The sequence below is a fragment of the Cyanistes caeruleus genome, chromosome 1 (assembly GCF_971803275.1).
Source record: "Cyanistes caeruleus chromosome 1, bCyaCae1.hap1.1, whole genome shotgun sequence".
NCBI classification, from domain to species: domain Eukaryota; kingdom Metazoa; phylum Chordata; class Aves; order Passeriformes; family Paridae; genus Cyanistes; species Cyanistes caeruleus.
In genome coordinates this window covers 32,148,368-32,165,062 of record NC_141701.1, presented here as the reverse complement: position 1 = coordinate 32,165,062, position 16,695 = coordinate 32,148,368, and the positions used below count along the sequence as shown (strand labels likewise).

At 41.8% G+C, this 16,695-nt stretch overlaps 1 protein-coding gene and 2 long non-coding RNA genes across 25 annotated transcripts in view; 2 read left to right on the top strand and 1 right to left on the bottom strand.

Annotated features, from left to right (window-relative positions):
* STAU2 (staufen double-stranded RNA binding protein 2) overlaps window positions 1-9,861 on the bottom strand; it is a 172,129-nt gene extending 162,268 nt beyond the window's left edge. For 6 of the 23 annotated variants that reach the window (XM_086884631.1, XM_086884658.1, XM_086884743.1 and 3 more), the window contains exon 1: window positions 9,245-9,345. The gene's annotated coding sequence lies outside the window, so the exon portion shown is untranslated. Of the gene's footprint in view, window positions 1-7,165; window positions 7,203-8,035; window positions 8,889-9,244; window positions 9,346-9,642 lie in introns of those variants that run through there. The other 17 variants (XM_086884685.1, XM_086884756.1, XM_086884642.1 and 14 more) reach the window with 15 other exon arrangements.
* A 391-nt stretch (window positions 9,862-10,252) lies between these two features.
* LOC147655416 (uncharacterized) lies at window positions 10,253-11,772 on the top strand. Its single transcript, XR_015285663.1, has 2 exons — window positions 10,253-10,343; window positions 11,687-11,772. It is a non-coding gene; the product is annotated as an uncharacterized LOC147655416 (long non-coding RNA).
* Window positions 11,773-12,922: 1,150 nt separating this feature from the next.
* LOC111924644 (uncharacterized) lies at window positions 12,923-14,461 on the top strand. Its single transcript, XR_002861762.2, has 2 exons — window positions 12,923-13,432; window positions 14,364-14,461. It is a non-coding gene; the product is annotated as an uncharacterized LOC111924644 (long non-coding RNA).
* The last annotated feature ends 2,234 nt before the right edge of the window (window positions 14,462-16,695 follow it).

The following is a 16,695-nucleotide window of genomic DNA, read 5'->3' as shown; positions in this document are numbered from 1 at the left end:
TGAGAAAAGAGCAACTCAGGCCACAGTGCATCTTACTGTATACAGCAGAACTAATGACCCCAGACTGTACATGTGGCTAATTTTTTTTTTTCTAACAGAGAGATCAGTCAGGTCCTGTGTATACCACTCAAAGACTCAGTAGAGACCTCATAGACAGACATGAAACAGAGATCCTAGGTAGAGAAACTTTACTAATATTCATCTAGAAAATAATGGGAAAAAGGATTGCTATTCTCTATTAAAATGGTAAGGGACATCAATCAGATTATCAAGTTGAAGATTTCAATGTCATTAGAAAACTGAAAGATAAAGAAAGCCAATCTGTTGCATCAGAAACTGAGACAGTTTAGCATCTCAAAGCATTTCAACCTGTTTATAACCCAAAGCCCAAGGGGGGAAAATCAGTCCAGTTTATATAAATGTTTGCTATGTTATGATAATCTCATCAGAAGTCTCTCTCAATTTATTGTTCCTGTCCAGAAAACAGAGAAGATGGTATAAAAGCCATGGAAATTTCCAACAGCCAGTACAAGCTAACCCAGTTCTCACAGTGCCACAATTTTTAAGCTCAGAAAAGACTCTCAACCATCCAGACAGAATATTGGTTCAGACACAGTCATCATCTTGACTCAGCCACAATACCCTGAATTACTACAGGGAAGAAAATGTGAAACTCCCTCATGAAACAGCAAGGTGATCACCAGAGACCTCCTTGTGGGAGGCCTACCTCCTCCAAAACTCATCATGGTTTGAGGTAGATCCCAAAAACTAGTTCATAGGTGGCTATAATGCCTTACAGATGAGAGGCAGGACACACACACTGCCAAACACTAGAGGTAATATCATTTTGTACTTGTTTACTGCACCTGAGAGCAAGCACTAACCCAAAGCACAAGAGCTGGCTGTCCACTATTGTAACTCATCAGCTCTCTCCCTTACCATGACTATAAACTACTTATGACTTCTCGAAAACTGGAAACTTGTATCTGCCCCAGACACTCTGAGATACACAGCCATATCTGTACCACTTTTAAAAAGATTAACTGGTCATTATGCCATCTTACTCCACATACAGGTAACTCATATTCATCTAACGTTAAACAAAAATTAATTAGTCAGCTTTCCTGAAGAAAAGTAGCTGAATAGAAGGGAAGCCTAAGCCACTAGTTTAACAATCAATCATCAGCTTAAAAGTGGAGAAGGGGACTAAGTAAATGAAAAAAAACATGATTCAGACTTGACACACTGAGACTACAGACTTGTTTACACCTAAGATGTAATTGGCTCCTTACTTTTGATACTGGAGTCTAATCTGAGGTACTTGCAAAAATTTAGTTTCTGATTTAATTTGTATTTTGAAAATTCTCTCCTATATATTTCTAAAAGCTGCACTTTTTTTCCCCCAATTTCTGCTAACAAGTAATAGTTACATTCCTAAACTCTCCAGTGAGCTTTGACTGATTTTAAATTACAACATACTCTTACTCTAAATAAAACATCCCTCCAACTGTTATTTTGTTCTGAAGCATGCAACAATTACTTCTTGACTTCAATCCCAAACTAAAAATTGCGTTTTATTAGTGGAATTCAGAAAATCATCTGTTTTCCTTGACTGCCTGTGACAAACTATTTCTCATATAATTTAAAGTAATGAATTTGGTGAAGTAGCAGAAACATGCCTTATTCTTTGAAATGACCAGCCCTCCTCATACTGTAGTTAGCTGGCTATAATTAACAGCTACAAGATCCTCAGAGAAGGAAGTTTCAGTAGACAAAGTAACAGGTGTTACACTCTATTGTTAGAAGTGGATAAAATTCTGGTTTAGGTGCCTTTTTTTGTTCTCCGTAAGTGTATTTAAACAAAAACACTGCATTTGACAGCTAAAGTGATGAATGCCCATGCTGAAGTCTCATACAGCTTCCAAGAAGTTGCAGCTCCCAGAAACAGCTGGGGTCAAATTGCCACCTTCTGTTCATGAAACATTCTTGGAGTTCCCCCTTCTCTCAACTCTTCTACAGACAGTTTTTGAATTGCCTGGCTATAAGATAATGTTGACATACAGTTCGTACAGAGACTAGCTCCCTGCTCACTGGGGGACAGGACTAGGCCTCTGCTAACAGGCAAAGAGTACCCGTGAGATCAGGAGTTCTGCACTGATTTGACAGATCCTCCTTCCTATTAATCCTAAATGCAGATCTCCTTAGTCAATTAATAAAGGTAAAATAATTTCTGAGTATTCAATTGGGCCTACCAAGTGCTCTGACTGAATATAAGCACAAAATCTCAGTTTTCAACTGAATAAAATTAAGTTTAAAGATGCTGTGTTTGGGGGAAAGGTAATGATCAATGCTAAACCTTAGCTGAACATTAAAAACCTGACACAAATTCAGCTGCAGCACAGAGACTACACACAACTAGCAGGATGGTAAAATGTTATTTATGGAGTTGAATCAGCAAGGAGGAAGAGTGCTGGTAAAACGACTGAGGGCACAGAACCAGCATAACAAAACCAGGCTTCTTCCTCCAACTTATGTACTACTGATTAGGAACGCTAAGTAGGATACATCATAAAATAGCAAATAAGAGACCTTCATCTGTACAGCTGATGATTCAGAATAACTTGTTTTCCCAGACCAAAGGAAGTTATAAGCATAACTACCGCAGAAAAAATAATGTAAACAAACTGAATTAAAATTTGGAACTGTCTCAAGTATTTTTACGCAGATAAAGTCAGAAATAAAACAAAGGATAAGTCTGGCTTAAAGCGCAAGCTGATGCACTGGTGACATGAAATGATTTCATATACTAGGAAAGAGTACCTGGAATTGAGCAAAAGCGAAAAAGAAGTTTGCATTTATTAGGAATGGCAATGCTGTATCATAGACTCACAACCACCTAGAGGACGGACAGATGGATGGATCATGCTGAGCTGCCCTTCAAAGGAATGTCTTTCTTACCACTTACTGTACTTTCAGGGCTCCAGGGCCATTAGACTCAGCAGGGTAAAGTTAGCTTTTGTGACTCTGGAACCACCCTAAAGTAGCGTAAAAGAACAAACTTGCTTTTGAACTTGCAGGGAGCTAACTCTTCTGTTCACTACTAAGAGTCCTGCTCTTTACCTTCCAAATCAAAATCAAACTTAAAAAGAGTACTTCAAAAGGGAAACAGGACCCCATTTTCTAGGATCTCCAATATTAGGCTACAAACATATGCCTAACAGTCTAACCCCCTGTAAAAATGAATGTTCCTTGTTAACAAAGGGTTGTGCTCCTAGCCCAAGGGTCATCCAAAGGCTGTCTAGGTTGCAATGACACATAGCAGAAGCTTAGGTAGAAGTGCTGACCCAGAGCCATGGAGCAATCCAGCACAACAGCAAAGACACCACATTCAAAAGCAGAGCAGGCCCTGGAAATAGAACTGCCTCAGCTAACCCTGTTCACCTGCAGTGCCCTGTCCTGTCCTATCTTGGGGATAGATCAGGTATATTTGTCTGACAGTACCTATGTCTCCCATGCTCCTGTCAGCTATGAGATACCTGAGCAAAGGTAAACAGCACCAGTATTTGCAATAACAGTAAATAAAATCACTTCTTTTTGGTGTTAATGTCAAAATTCCTAGTGAGCACAGGATTGGTTTAAAAACCTTGGAAATATTCAAATTACTATCGTGTCCAAGAAAAGAAACAATTTCAAATCCAGGATGGGGAAGTTGATGTTTACATGTCATTTAAAATACTTTAAATACATTTAATAACTGAAGTTTCACCAGCTACAGCAGCCGCTTGCTCTCATGCCTACTGTAATCTGTGTTACAAAGTATCGAGGGGCTCTGACTGCGTTGAGGAGAACCAGAAAGGGAGATGAAGTTTTACAGGTAGCTTAATGGCACCCTGGAAAGAGAAAAGGCCTCCAAAGCCATCTCCTCTGGTCAATTGCCACCGACAGTAATTGGTGGAATGGCCATTTTCAGAAGAACCTTGTAATGTAATAGCAGAAGAATTTAATTAAATATTAAATTCTTCTCGTGGGACTTGTCAAATACTTATGGTTGCCTGAAAGTCCAGATCCAGAATGTCCTCATGACATGTCCTTGGCAGCTCCACCAAGTCTGTGGAAAATTGATCCAGTCCTGGCATCTTCAGTCAGTTTTCACTTGCTTAAGGCTCTAAGTAATAAAAATTGGCCAGTTGAAAAGGGGTGAAGAAAAGACAATGTGGGCCACTCTCCCTTCTGAAGAGGTCAAGCCCCATACCTAACCCAGTAGATTCAGCTAAGAGGGAATGTTAAGAGATGCCTCTGCAAAAACAGGGAGAGCTTTAACTGACTCCTGATCCAGGACAAACTTCTCATTCCCTTACACAAAGATGAGGCAGCCTTAGCTGCCATGCAGAAGCTGGACACTCATTTAATACAAGACTAGTAAGTGTCTTGCACTGAATTCTCAGAGGGTCAGAAGGGTTTTCAAGAAAATCCCTCTGGAGCCATTCATTACAATTCCTAGGCCCTAAACAGGTACAAAAGGAATGTCTCTTGTGTATATACTCCTAACCAAAATACCCCCTTGAATGGACACTGTCATTAGAGATGAAACACTACTCAAAGCAGGCAGGCTCAAATACTATCAGAGACACCAGCCTGAAACAAAAAGCAGAGAAAATATTTTCCATGGTCTGGAACAAAAAAAGCAACATCATATCCAGGACTAAAGAAGGATCAGCAGAAGGGGAAAAAAGTCAAAGAAACAAATGAACAGTTAACATGGAATTTTAGATTGTTTCTTGTTCTTACCTTGTCTAACAAAGCCAAAGGTACTACCAAGTATTATTTCATTATTATTTTGTTTGTATCAGAACAACTGGGTGTACTTCTAAGTGACCCAATATTGCCCTCTACCACACCTACTTTTCCACCTTGGGAACAACTTTATCTTGATTTCATCCTTCAAAATGATTTAGTTGCATGGATGTGGCATCTGGGTGACATGGAAAAAGTTCTCTATCACTTGCAGACAGTTACTTATCCAGACAATTCCAGCTACTGATATCAATCTGCACATTTAGTATACTGATATTTCCTTATATCCATGTAACAATGCTTTTTTTAAACTGGGATCATTGTAGGAGAAACTGGGAACCCCAAATACCTAACAGGTGCAAAAAATAAGAAACTAAGACTAGCAAAAGCAATAAAAAGTAGGTTACTCATCTCTTGATCCAACAGGTGACCATTTTCATTGTTTTCAAGAAAATCTGGTGTTCTACACTCAAAAACATTTCCTTTAGCCTGGAGGCAAAACAGCCTCCTCAAATCTGGCAGGCAGCAAAACTGGAAGTTGGACCACTGTGATTCTTTGGAAGTTTCCAAAAGATAAGACTGTAAATATACCAGTCAAGTGAGCATGTGCTACTACAGTAAAAACTTTAGTAAGCTAGCTTCTCCCAGAATCTAAGGACAGGAGGTTAATCCACGCTTGATATAACAATTAGCTGCTGGTTATAACCAGGAACCTCCCCAAACACCAACGGGGATCTGAGCTCAAAGCCTGAGTTCCAACCAGTCTAAAAAGTGCCCCCTCCCACCATTTTAATGGTGACTGAATTAGAAGATTATGGGGATACAGAAGCATGGTGGAGTCACAATATTAGTAATTAAATATGAAAAACAGTGTGATTTACCAGAAAAAAAATAAATTTCATAATTTGATTTTATTTGGTTAAATAGAAATAAATTTTTAACATTCTTGTGATGCACTGTATAGATGTGTAGTTGACTAAAGCAAATGCAAAGATAGAGTATGGCACACTTCATTATGGGGAAACACTCCAAAAACTACCAGTTTAACAAAAAACACCCACAAAACTAAACCCAAACCACAAAACACTTACTCTTGAGATGAAGCATGAACAAACTTTAGCATTTACAGACATAGATGTGACTTTAGTGTTACACTACCAGAGACGGTTTTTCAAAATTAATTTCTACATTAGGGGTTGTGACAAGCAATTTTTTTATTCTAAATATTTTCCAGAACAACGCCTGAGAAGACATCCCTCAGATGAGTTCTTACTGAACTCTTGATCTTTTAATGCAAATACACTCTGGATAATGGTGATTGTGACTCAGTGCTGACAATGAGCAGACCCTCTAAATGCAGGGCCCTTGACTTTTAATATATATATTAATTATATATGTGTGTTAACTACACTACACATAGGTTAAATTTTCTCTCTTCACAGAGTTTGTAATGTACACCCACCAGTTGCATTCCCTCTCATTTACTATCCTTTCCTTCCTGAGCAAAACTGCCAGCCCAATTCCCTGACCTGCCTCCACAGGACCCCTGCCTTGTGCTCTTTATGCCCCTCAACCAAATGGAACCCCCTGTCTTTCTTTCTCCTTTTCAGAGGAGAGAGAACTCAAGAACTATTGTGAAAAATACCGGCTATGTGTGATCCAAAGATTAGAAATGCAAAATAATAGGTTCTGGCAAAAGAAAGGCCTCTTTTCCTATTTGTTAGATTTTGCTGTTGGTGATAGAAAATAAATGTAAGCAGTGGAAGGAAAAGTGGAGCTCTGGTGGCTCATTAACAGAAGTTATGTTGTTTCAGTTATCCTGAAAAAATGCAGTCTTAGGTCCTTCCCCAACACACCTGCATGAGGAAATGGATACTTTGCACTCCGATCAGAAAAAATCTGTGTCCATATCTATCAAATATATGCCAAAAAAATGGCAGCAAACCCCACTAAAACTCTTCCTTTATAAGGCCAGCTCTCCGATAGAATAATACCATAAGAAGATGTATTTTGGGGTGAAGGACTGGATATAATTGATGGGAGTTTTTAAGAGTTTTCAAAGAGTAACAAATCAATAGCTATGTATTTTGGGTAGGTCAAAACAAACTGTCAAGACAGAGCATGACAGGTGCATCTTTCCTAATGGCTAGAGACCCAGTCTTGGAATCGGAGGATCTGCTTCACTATGGCTTGTTGCCTAACCTTCCCAAGGTCATTTGTCACAACACTTTACAATTAAAACACATAGTATCCTGTTCACTTCCCACATCCACACCAATGTAAACCAGAGTTAGAGTTTACAAAGCTGTGGAGGAATATCAAACCTTTGCCCCCAAAGAATAGGCTGATGGTGTTAAATGCTTATTTATACCTGGTCCAGTCATTAAAACACCTCTGATCAGGCTCTTCTGCAAGTAAAATTAAAACATTTTTTTACAATCTACTATTTTAAATCAGAATCTAAGATTAGTCAGCTTTATTATTATTTTTATGTAATTCTTGGGGAACAAGGTAGGTTGAGCTGGCAAAAAGATACATAAAGACTTTGGCTCCAGGCTGAACAACCTGAGCAGAACCCAAACTGAACAACATGGCTGAAAAGTTGTCTGCAAAGAAAACAAGATCTGAGCTGTCCCTTCCCCTCAAAAACTACAAACAAGCAGGCAGCCTCAATCCTGACCCTAGCTGGCAGCCATAGGAATCATTGCAAAGACTGGCAGGAGCAGAAATCTCTATGTCTCTCTCTGAGTTCTTCTAGGTCAAAGCTAAGGTTCAGCGGCTGGAAATCGGTACTGGAAATCTTACACTGCTGCTGACTTTCTAGAAAAAAAAGATTTCATTCAGAAATCTGTCAGCCTGGCACTGTTTACATAAGCAGCAATGTCACAACAAAGCCTATACAGAACCTCCTTGTACTTGGCAAATGGCTTATATGCACTAGTATTACTTCACTGGTGTAGACTGCTAACCTGGAATTACCACACAACCAAGGAAGACCTTACTCCTATGCAGCTCAATGCCACTGGTGATACAGCAACATATGCTCCCTGACAGAAGCACAGTTCAACCACCCGAAGCTATGGCAGAGCAAACAGCCTTCCTTGTGCCTTGCAACACTGCAGTTACTCATACACATCCCTCACTACTGCTCAAGACAGTATTGCATGCAAAGAGAGGGCAATAACAGCAGCAGCAGCAGCACTTTATCTACTCTTGTACAGCACAAACTCTTTTTTAGTACCATGGTAGTTGCACAGGGAGCATTCCAAACATGGCTTGAGAAGTTTACGTCTTAGTATTCACAGGAACAGCTTGCTGGCGTAAGGCAACACCAGCCAGATACACTGCAGGGACATTTTTTGCTTGGGTATCACTGACTTGTCAGGTGGGACCCTGAGCACTACAAGGCAAACAGCTTTGCTGCAGGATTCACCCTCACAGCTAAGCCCAAGCAGCCCACACTTCCCCAGCAAGGAATGGCTGTGACTTCCAGGCCTGGCTGCAATCAAGACGAACTTTTTCCCACCAGACACCTGAACGCTAGGAAGATGCCACCCAGGCCATGAGAAGCCTGGACTAGGCAACTTTACAGCAGTGATTCTCTGGGTCCCACCTCAACGACGGCCCCCAAACCCTCGTGCTGGGCGAAGGCCGGTAAACGGCTCCGCTGCCCATCGCTGGAGGAGATGCCGACATCCATTTTGGGAGTGGGAGAGCCCAACACTGATGGCAAAGTTTGAGGCCCTGTCCGAAGTTCGGGGGCAGCGCAAGACGGGCACAGAGAGGGCAGACTAACACGTACAAACACAGGCGGCTGAGCTGTGAGGTCCGCGCCGCTGACCGGGCGAGCAGTGCCGGGCGCCCCTCGCCCCGCCGGTGGCGGAGCGGCCCCTGTGCGCCCCCGAGGCCGCGCACCGCGGCAGGGCCGGGCGGGACAGAGGACGAGGAGCAAGTTCGGGTCGCACAGAACTCCTTCCCGGGGACTGGGGCAGGGCAGGCCGGGCGCGGTCCCCGCCGAGCTCGGCCCCGCCGCACGGCCCGGCCGCGGCCCGGCCTTGGCGCAGAGACCGCCGCCGGCAGCCGGACCCGTGTGCGGGGAGCCGCTGGGAGCTGCGGAGGGGATCCGCAGGGGGCTTCCCCGCGGCCCCCGGGGGCGGCAGCGCTGCCCACCTGTGCCCCCGCCCTCCTCCTGCGCCCCTCGTCGGCGGGCGGCTGGCGGCGGACGGGGGGCCCGGGGCGGATGGCAGGGTCGGCGCCGCCGCCGCCCCCCGCCGGAGCGGAGCGGGCCGGCGGCGCCGTGGCGCAGCAGCGCCCGCACGGCCCCGGGGAGGCGGGGGACGCCGGCAGAGCCCTCGCCCGGGAGCCGCCGCGGCGGCGGGAGGAGCGCGAAGCCAGGACGGAGACTAGGACATCTCGGCTGAAGCCGCCCCCTTCCCTCCCTCCTGGTTACCTGCTTCCCGGGGACACTTTGGAGACGCCTCCAACATCGGCAAACACTAAAGAGAACTGACCCCGCCGCCGCGGCGGCCGCCGCCGGCCCCAACCACTGCGCCCCCCCCGCCCTCCCGCCGGCGCCGCCGCCCCGCCCCGCCGCCCCCGCGCCGGGCGTCGCCCCCCGCAGCTCCCCTCCGCCCCCCCCCGCCACCGCCCCCGCCGCGCCCGCCGCCCCCGGGCGCTCCCCGAGCGCTCCCGGCGCCGCGCTCCCCCCGCGCCCGCCGCGCGAATGGCCCCGTCCGCGGCCCGGCCCCGGCCCCGGCCCGGCGGCGCGCAGCGCCCCCAGCGGCGGCGAGGGGCCCTGCGCCCTCCGCCCGCCCCCAGCCCCGGCGGGCCCCGGCACCCCGCGCTCACCTTTCCCCGCCGGGCCGGGGCCGGGGCCGGGCCGGGCCGGGCCGGGGCCGGGGCCGGGCCTCGCCACACGGGAGGAGGAGGCACCGCGGAGGAGGAAGCCCCGACCCGGGGGCCGCGGAGAGCAGCGGCGCGGGGTCTGCGCCGGTCCGTGAGTGGGGTTGAGATGGGCCTGGCGCGTGTGCTCTGCCCCCTCTCGGCCGCTCCTGAGCGCCGCTGTCTGCACCGCTCCTGGCGCGCCCGGAGAGAGCGGGCTGCGGGCAGCGAGACTTCAGGCGAGGAAAAAGAAAATAAGGGCTGACAGAAATACAGGGACAAGGGGGCAGCCACCACAGCACACTGGGAAGAGGCTTGATTTTATTTTCCCTATCTGGTTTTACTCACCTCACTCTAGCTTGGACCACTAACTCTCCAACGTTCTTCCCCTCTCACTTTTCCCCTCCGAGAGAGCTGTTTTCAGGGAAAGATAAAAACTCATAAACATGATTTATGTTAAAATTTTCTTCTGTCTATAATTAGGGCAGATAGCTGATGCTGGGCGCTGCCTGGAGGAAGGCTGAAGGAACGAGGTCCAGGGAGTGCAGCTGTGGAGATTCAGCTATGGAGGTTCCACGGTCCATTGCTGAAACCTCCTCCTTCAGCAGGTGGACACAAACCCTCTCCTCCTTAAACAGTGCCAGGACTCAGCTGCATAAAGCCCTGGGGTAAACTTGTTTCTGTGCCTTTCCAACCAAAACCAACCGTCTTTGGTTTTGCCACCATATTTATCCTGTTGCCATGTTTCAGGTTTGCACATCCCTTACAGAAGGCAGAACTAGACAGAAAAAAATTTAAAAAGGCAGTAACAAAAACAAAATGCTTCTGTATTGAGATTAAAGTCTAAAGTGTTTCCTTGTTTAAATTAGAAATTAATAGAAGAATAAGGGGGAGAAATCAAAGAAATTAATTTCTGACCATCTTTAGCATGAAAAAGATAACATTCAAATCTTTATCTCAAAGTAATCAAAAGTTTATTGTTCATTAATAAAAGATTTCTGAGTTTAATCCACAATCTAACTTATTTTGTAAAAATCTGTTTTCTTGATTGGCTCAAGTAAAACAAAGAAGTTTTAAATATATGCAAAAGCCAGGTAGAAGCATCAGAACTCAAAGCAATCATCTTCCTACCTGATTTGCAGGACTGCAGTAACAAAATTCCTCAGGCTCAGAAACAAAACTAGATATTTTGAGGGGGCAAAGATCTATATCTTTCTGGTACACAACTAAGTTTTAATGATAGGTATGAGAGTTATAACATTAGTCATAGCAAATGGAATTTTAAAAAACAACAGATAAGTCAGGATCAGAATGAATCTAGAGCTCATATTGCCTGCAGTATCTGCTATTATATGAGAAACTTTTTTTTAATTATTACTTGTTACCAAGAGGCGGATCAGTACTGAGAAAAGAAAAAAGATGTTCCCAAGCATGGTAGAGGAATACTCTAAAAGCACAGAGCCCAGGTGAATTTTGGTAGTAAGCTTGCATATTGTAGACAATTTACACACCAAATACACATCATGACATCTAGTGGCAGAGCTGCATTGTGAGTATCTAAGTGATAGCAAGATTTTATTCATACTAACAGAACACTAATATGACATTTATAACTTGTTTAAACATATGTTGGGAACTCAACCTTTGCTATGCGAGTTTTATACATACCCTGTATTCAGCAGTGGTACAATCCTCCCCTTCTCATTCCTCCATTGTTTTGTTTTCTGATTCTGAGATTCCTTACCCCTTAATTTAATTTAAGAACTGAGGACAGAAGTACACTGTGTAATACAATTTCTTTTGCAGTCTTCTGCTATAGTGTAGCAATGGATAATAATGCAAGTACTTTTCATTAGGCTACTACAAAGTTTTGCATGAGTGAAGTTCATTCAGATGCTGAATCATGATGGTGCTGTCCACAGAAGTTTGTGGGGTTTTTTTCATATGTTTGTTCTTGGGGTTTTTCCTCATAATTTTATGTCATGTCATTTTTGCTTTACTTACAATGTAGTTTGAAGAACAACCCAACATTATAGCACATGCATCAGAGCACCCAGAGAAAAATTCATCCAGTGAATGTCAGCATCAGATTACGAGGCAAGTTTTGTGAACTTTTCTGCATCAGACAGATGTAATTCCAACAAGCCTCTAAAATCCCCAATCTCTGCTTTTATTTCAATACCTAACATTTTTATAACATTGCTATTATTAAATAGACAAAGTCTTAGTTTAAAAACATATCTTGAGATACATGTATCATCTCAGAGGTCTTGTATCTTGATATACATTTTGTGCTGCAAACAGAATGTAGCTGGAAGAAAACTGAACACAAAAGAGCAGATTTTATCCCAAAATTTACTACATATATAAACATATTTTATAAAACAAAGGTTAATATATTTGATAATAATTTTAAGTTCATATGTGTATTTTGCTTTTTTAACATTTCCTATATGCTAGTAGCTCTACATATACGAACAACTAAACTGCAAGTAAATTAGCAGTCACTTCTTTAGATTTACCGCACCCTTACGTTTGAGGGTGTTTCTCCTGCTACTGCTGAGATACAGGATAAAGGCTACTCAGTACCTCCAGTAAAAGCAGCTTAATACAACCTAAAAACTTCTCAGGTTTTGAAAACAAGATGCACTGTTTGTATGTACTCTTTCACTCTACTCCATTATTAAATAATAAGAGTGTCATGACTTGCCCAGCAAGCGAGTTTCAGTATGCAAGTTGTTAACAGGAGTGATTGATTCAGTATTCAGTTTGAAAATAAATGCCTAAACGCCTGCATAAATACCTCAGTGGGTATTATTATTTATTCTTATTATTACTTACTCCATTTGGTCTGTACATGAGTGCAGGACACTTGAAGATATTCCACTTTGTCATTTTTAACCTCAGATTCAGAAAAAAATAAATCAGCACTTTCACATTGACTTGCAAAAAATCATAATACTCTAACTTTTACTAATATATTTTATTATAAGAATTGTGGTTTTAAAAAAAATCATCAAGAAATTAGTTTCCACCCCTCAACACACTTTGGTGTGACAAGCCAACCAAATCAAAAATAAATCCCCAAAGAAAATACCCAGTGATATATTTAAGAAGTAGGAGATTTGCAGAACTAATTGGAAAGGAGTTCTGAAGGTCTGCTCCACCACCTTCCTTGTCTCCTTAAAGCAGGACCAACTTTGAAGGTGGATCTGACTTTCGAATTAGCAGGTTGCTTGGTTTCCTTTTGAGTATCTCTAAGACCGGATATTTTACAGCCTCTTCCAGAATTCTGTTTCAGAGTTCTATAAAGTTTCTTTGTAGCTGTACTATTTATTTATTAAAGAACTTGGATGATATTTTATACTGAAGTTAAAGCATAATGAAGTTAATAGAGTGCTCATAAAATAACAATAAAAAGTGAACAATGCATTATTTACATTAGTCAGTCATTCAACTGAATAAAAGCCTCTAATAGCTTAGTACCAGACGAATGGGTCACTTAATTTTTTTAAATAATATCTTTCCAATCATTAAAAGCAAAACCCAGGAGTTTGGGATTATATTTGATTAAAACCCAGTATTATTAATGAACCTAAGTGTAGTCAGACCATTGCTCTCCCCAATGACAGGTGCAGAACTGTAACTATAAAAGTAGGTTTTTAACTACAACGTATGACAGACAAATGACTAAATCAATTTATCACTAGGTAGTACAAGGAATGAGAGGCATGAACAAACCAAGACAAAACAAACTGTAAGTAAATACCGTGAAGAGTTTTCTTAGGTAATAGAAAACCATTTACTTCTTATGCTCCAACAAGGTCTCATAAGCAATGAATTTTAACAACTCACACTAACACACTGTCTTTAATGACTCATGTCTAAAATGTGAATTCCCTAAACCAGATGAATCACACAATCACTTCAAGAATCTAAATTAAGTGAACTAGAACTTGCACTTGTCAGCATATATTGAATTCCATCACTGTTGGTATAAGGACATTGAGAAACCTCTAGGTCCTCATCTCCTTTAACAAGTATCATTTTTTTAGAATACAAAGTGAACCCAACCAGAAAGATGAGCTGATTTTGCAATTACCAGCCTCCATCTAGGTCTCCTTTTATTAAAGATATCAACGCTGTTTCTTTATTAGTTGACCAAAATTTAGATTACTTTGCAGGTAGTATTGTATTTCCCAGCAATCACTTGCTGCCATTGTGACACACACGTGTACCACATACATCAGTACTGGGAACAGTAAAGGCATGTGTAAATAAATGCTTTACCCTTTGAACAATGCTAGTGAAACTTTAAAATTATACTGGTAAATTACTTCAAGTAAGTATTAGGAGTCGTACTGCACATTCAGAAAACTTCACTCATTAGCATAGTTCATGTATCCAAAACTGCATAAAATAGCCCCAAGTCCCTACTTTTAATTTGCACATTTAATTTGTGACAGCTATTTCCATAATTTTCCATTTTGACACAAATGTGGCTTTCCGTACAGCCATCTTACCTTCTTACAACTACAGAAAATGTGATGTTGCATATTTATGCCTATCTAGCTAATATGTATAGTTACTGCATAAACTTTGTGTAAGTACATGCACAGATACTTCATACAAGTTCATCACCCATTATGAACACTGGAAACTTATCAAATATCCTATGTTTTTTCCAGATTAAAAAAAACCAAAAACCAACCCAAAACCCAACAAGATTTGGATTACTTCTTAAGCGCAGAGCATAAAATGGTAGGAGAAAACCAGGATAATTCAGGTGAGCCAGGGATTCACACCTAATGAGTACAGCAATGAAGACAAAGGTTACTAAAGTTTGATAAATCAGCAAGAATAATAACAGAACTAGCAAGCTGAAGATCATGGTTTATTGGTTTTCCATTACAAAGCACACAGACATTTATAAATGGCCCATTTCTGCATTAGTAGGCATTTCTACCTGATGAGACTACACTGCCTTTGCTCAGGAGAGAAGTATGGGAAAGCCAAAGTGTAATTACAGGCTAAGGAAGCACTAGATTCTATAAGATTAAATTCCTGTTTACAAGCCTGGGGTTTTTGGGGTTTTGCTTTACTGATAGCATTTCGACTACACAAAAGGCCTTCAAACAAGCCCAAACACGATGCTACTTCCACTGACAGTGCTGTATGAGAGGATCACATACATCTTGAAATGCTTTGCATTCTCATTAGTGCTTCTCAGTGCAGGCAAAGATTACAGCAACACTTGAAACATAACCAGTGACACCAGTAATGTGACCGGTTTGTACATCTGTGTCCATAGCAGCCACATTTATTTGCAGTCATGCTTGTGAGAGAATGTACCTAATCATACCTACTGCCACCCTTACAAGTAGCAGACAAGATCCCAGAGAAATCAGGAATTAGTCCTTTTACATCTTGAAGTTAAGGCCAGTTGGACATGAAAATTAAGTATTTTGTTTTTCTTTTATCAAATGTGTTATATAAAAATCAGTAATACACTGGGTTCCATAGTGAACTTAATGTGTAGCAAGATAGGTAAAACTGTCCCAAGATTTGCAAATCAGTCTGTAAAGATGCAGTGCCCTGTAGTTTGCTTATGCTTTATCTTAATATGGCTTTGAAAAATCAAAACACTGTCAGACATGGGGATGTTTCCCTAACTTCTATGAAGGCATGGAAGCACTGTTCTTGTCTAAACTTTCAGAGATATTCAGAGATGTACAGATCTGCCCTAGACCTTGCCTTTTTAAAGCATTTTTTTAATTGTTCCAAGTAATAGACTGGTCCTATTCTCTCATTAAATGAACACTGAACTTCTCAAATTATGTCGGGGTTTACTTTTGCTTAAATTGTCAAATTCAGCAACATTCAACCATCACAAAACTAGTGCTTTTGGTAAATTATTGGATGGCTGGGAAAGGTCTGGCTCAATGTGTTACGCAGCAACATTTAGCAAAAATATCCAGTTAGGGCATTTGCATGAATTCTCAAAATATCCTATGGCTCCTCTAACTCCCAAATTCCCATTGTCCTGGCATAGCCAGGACATAATGGCAAATTTAGGATTTGGTGATGGTGCAGGATAAGGTGGGAGTTATATCATTAATGGGAGAATGTTGCACTGACTGCTCATTTTAAAAAAAATTACAGTTAGAACTGCTACTAATCTGTCTACTGTATTATACCTTCATATAGCAATAGAATTTAGTCCAGCTTTTTTTTTCAGTTTATGTACATGACAACATTTGTGCTTCATTACAGCCAATAATTTATAATTTTGTTATCAGACTCAAAAAAAACTTTACTAAGAGGTAGGGTCTTAATTTTGGCAGGACTGCAAAATGATGTGAAGTCAAACAACTTTAACCAACTTCATCTAATATTGATGTGATTTGTCTCACTCAAATACCTTGTTATACTATTTGTTCATTGCTGTCCTCTGAGAAAGTCACAGTGCTTGTTGCTCTAACATGCATAATATACAATAAACTTCTTGCACAGTAAGCCTCTTGGAAATGGGTATTTTGTAGGTGAAACTGAGGACTTCAATTACATTTAATGTAGGTGTAACATGCATGGATTCTGTATTTTCAGCTAATAAAATACCTATTGCTTACTCAATTACACTCCACCTGTTTTGAAGCTGTTTTGTTATGGTCCTTAGAAGTAACAGAATCTTGTTGTTCTAAGAGCTGTCACTTAAAAAACTGGGCAAACAGAATGAAGCTTGTGTGTGCTGGCAAGAGGTAGTACTAACAACAGACTGGAAGCATTGGTAATCCTCTAAAAATAATCATTTGAGTGACAATGCTGCCAGTTGCCCTTGCTTTTAATGTTTCCATTCATGAGATTCTATACTTAGAAGCATATGTAGGCAATGCTTTATTACCGCTCCCATTGACCACAATAAGCCCTTTATGTTGTGTACTGAGTCATGTTTGCAGTACTGGTAACTTCTGAACCTTTCTTTTTTCTGGGGCTGGGAGAGGGGGAACTCTTTTTTCCTGT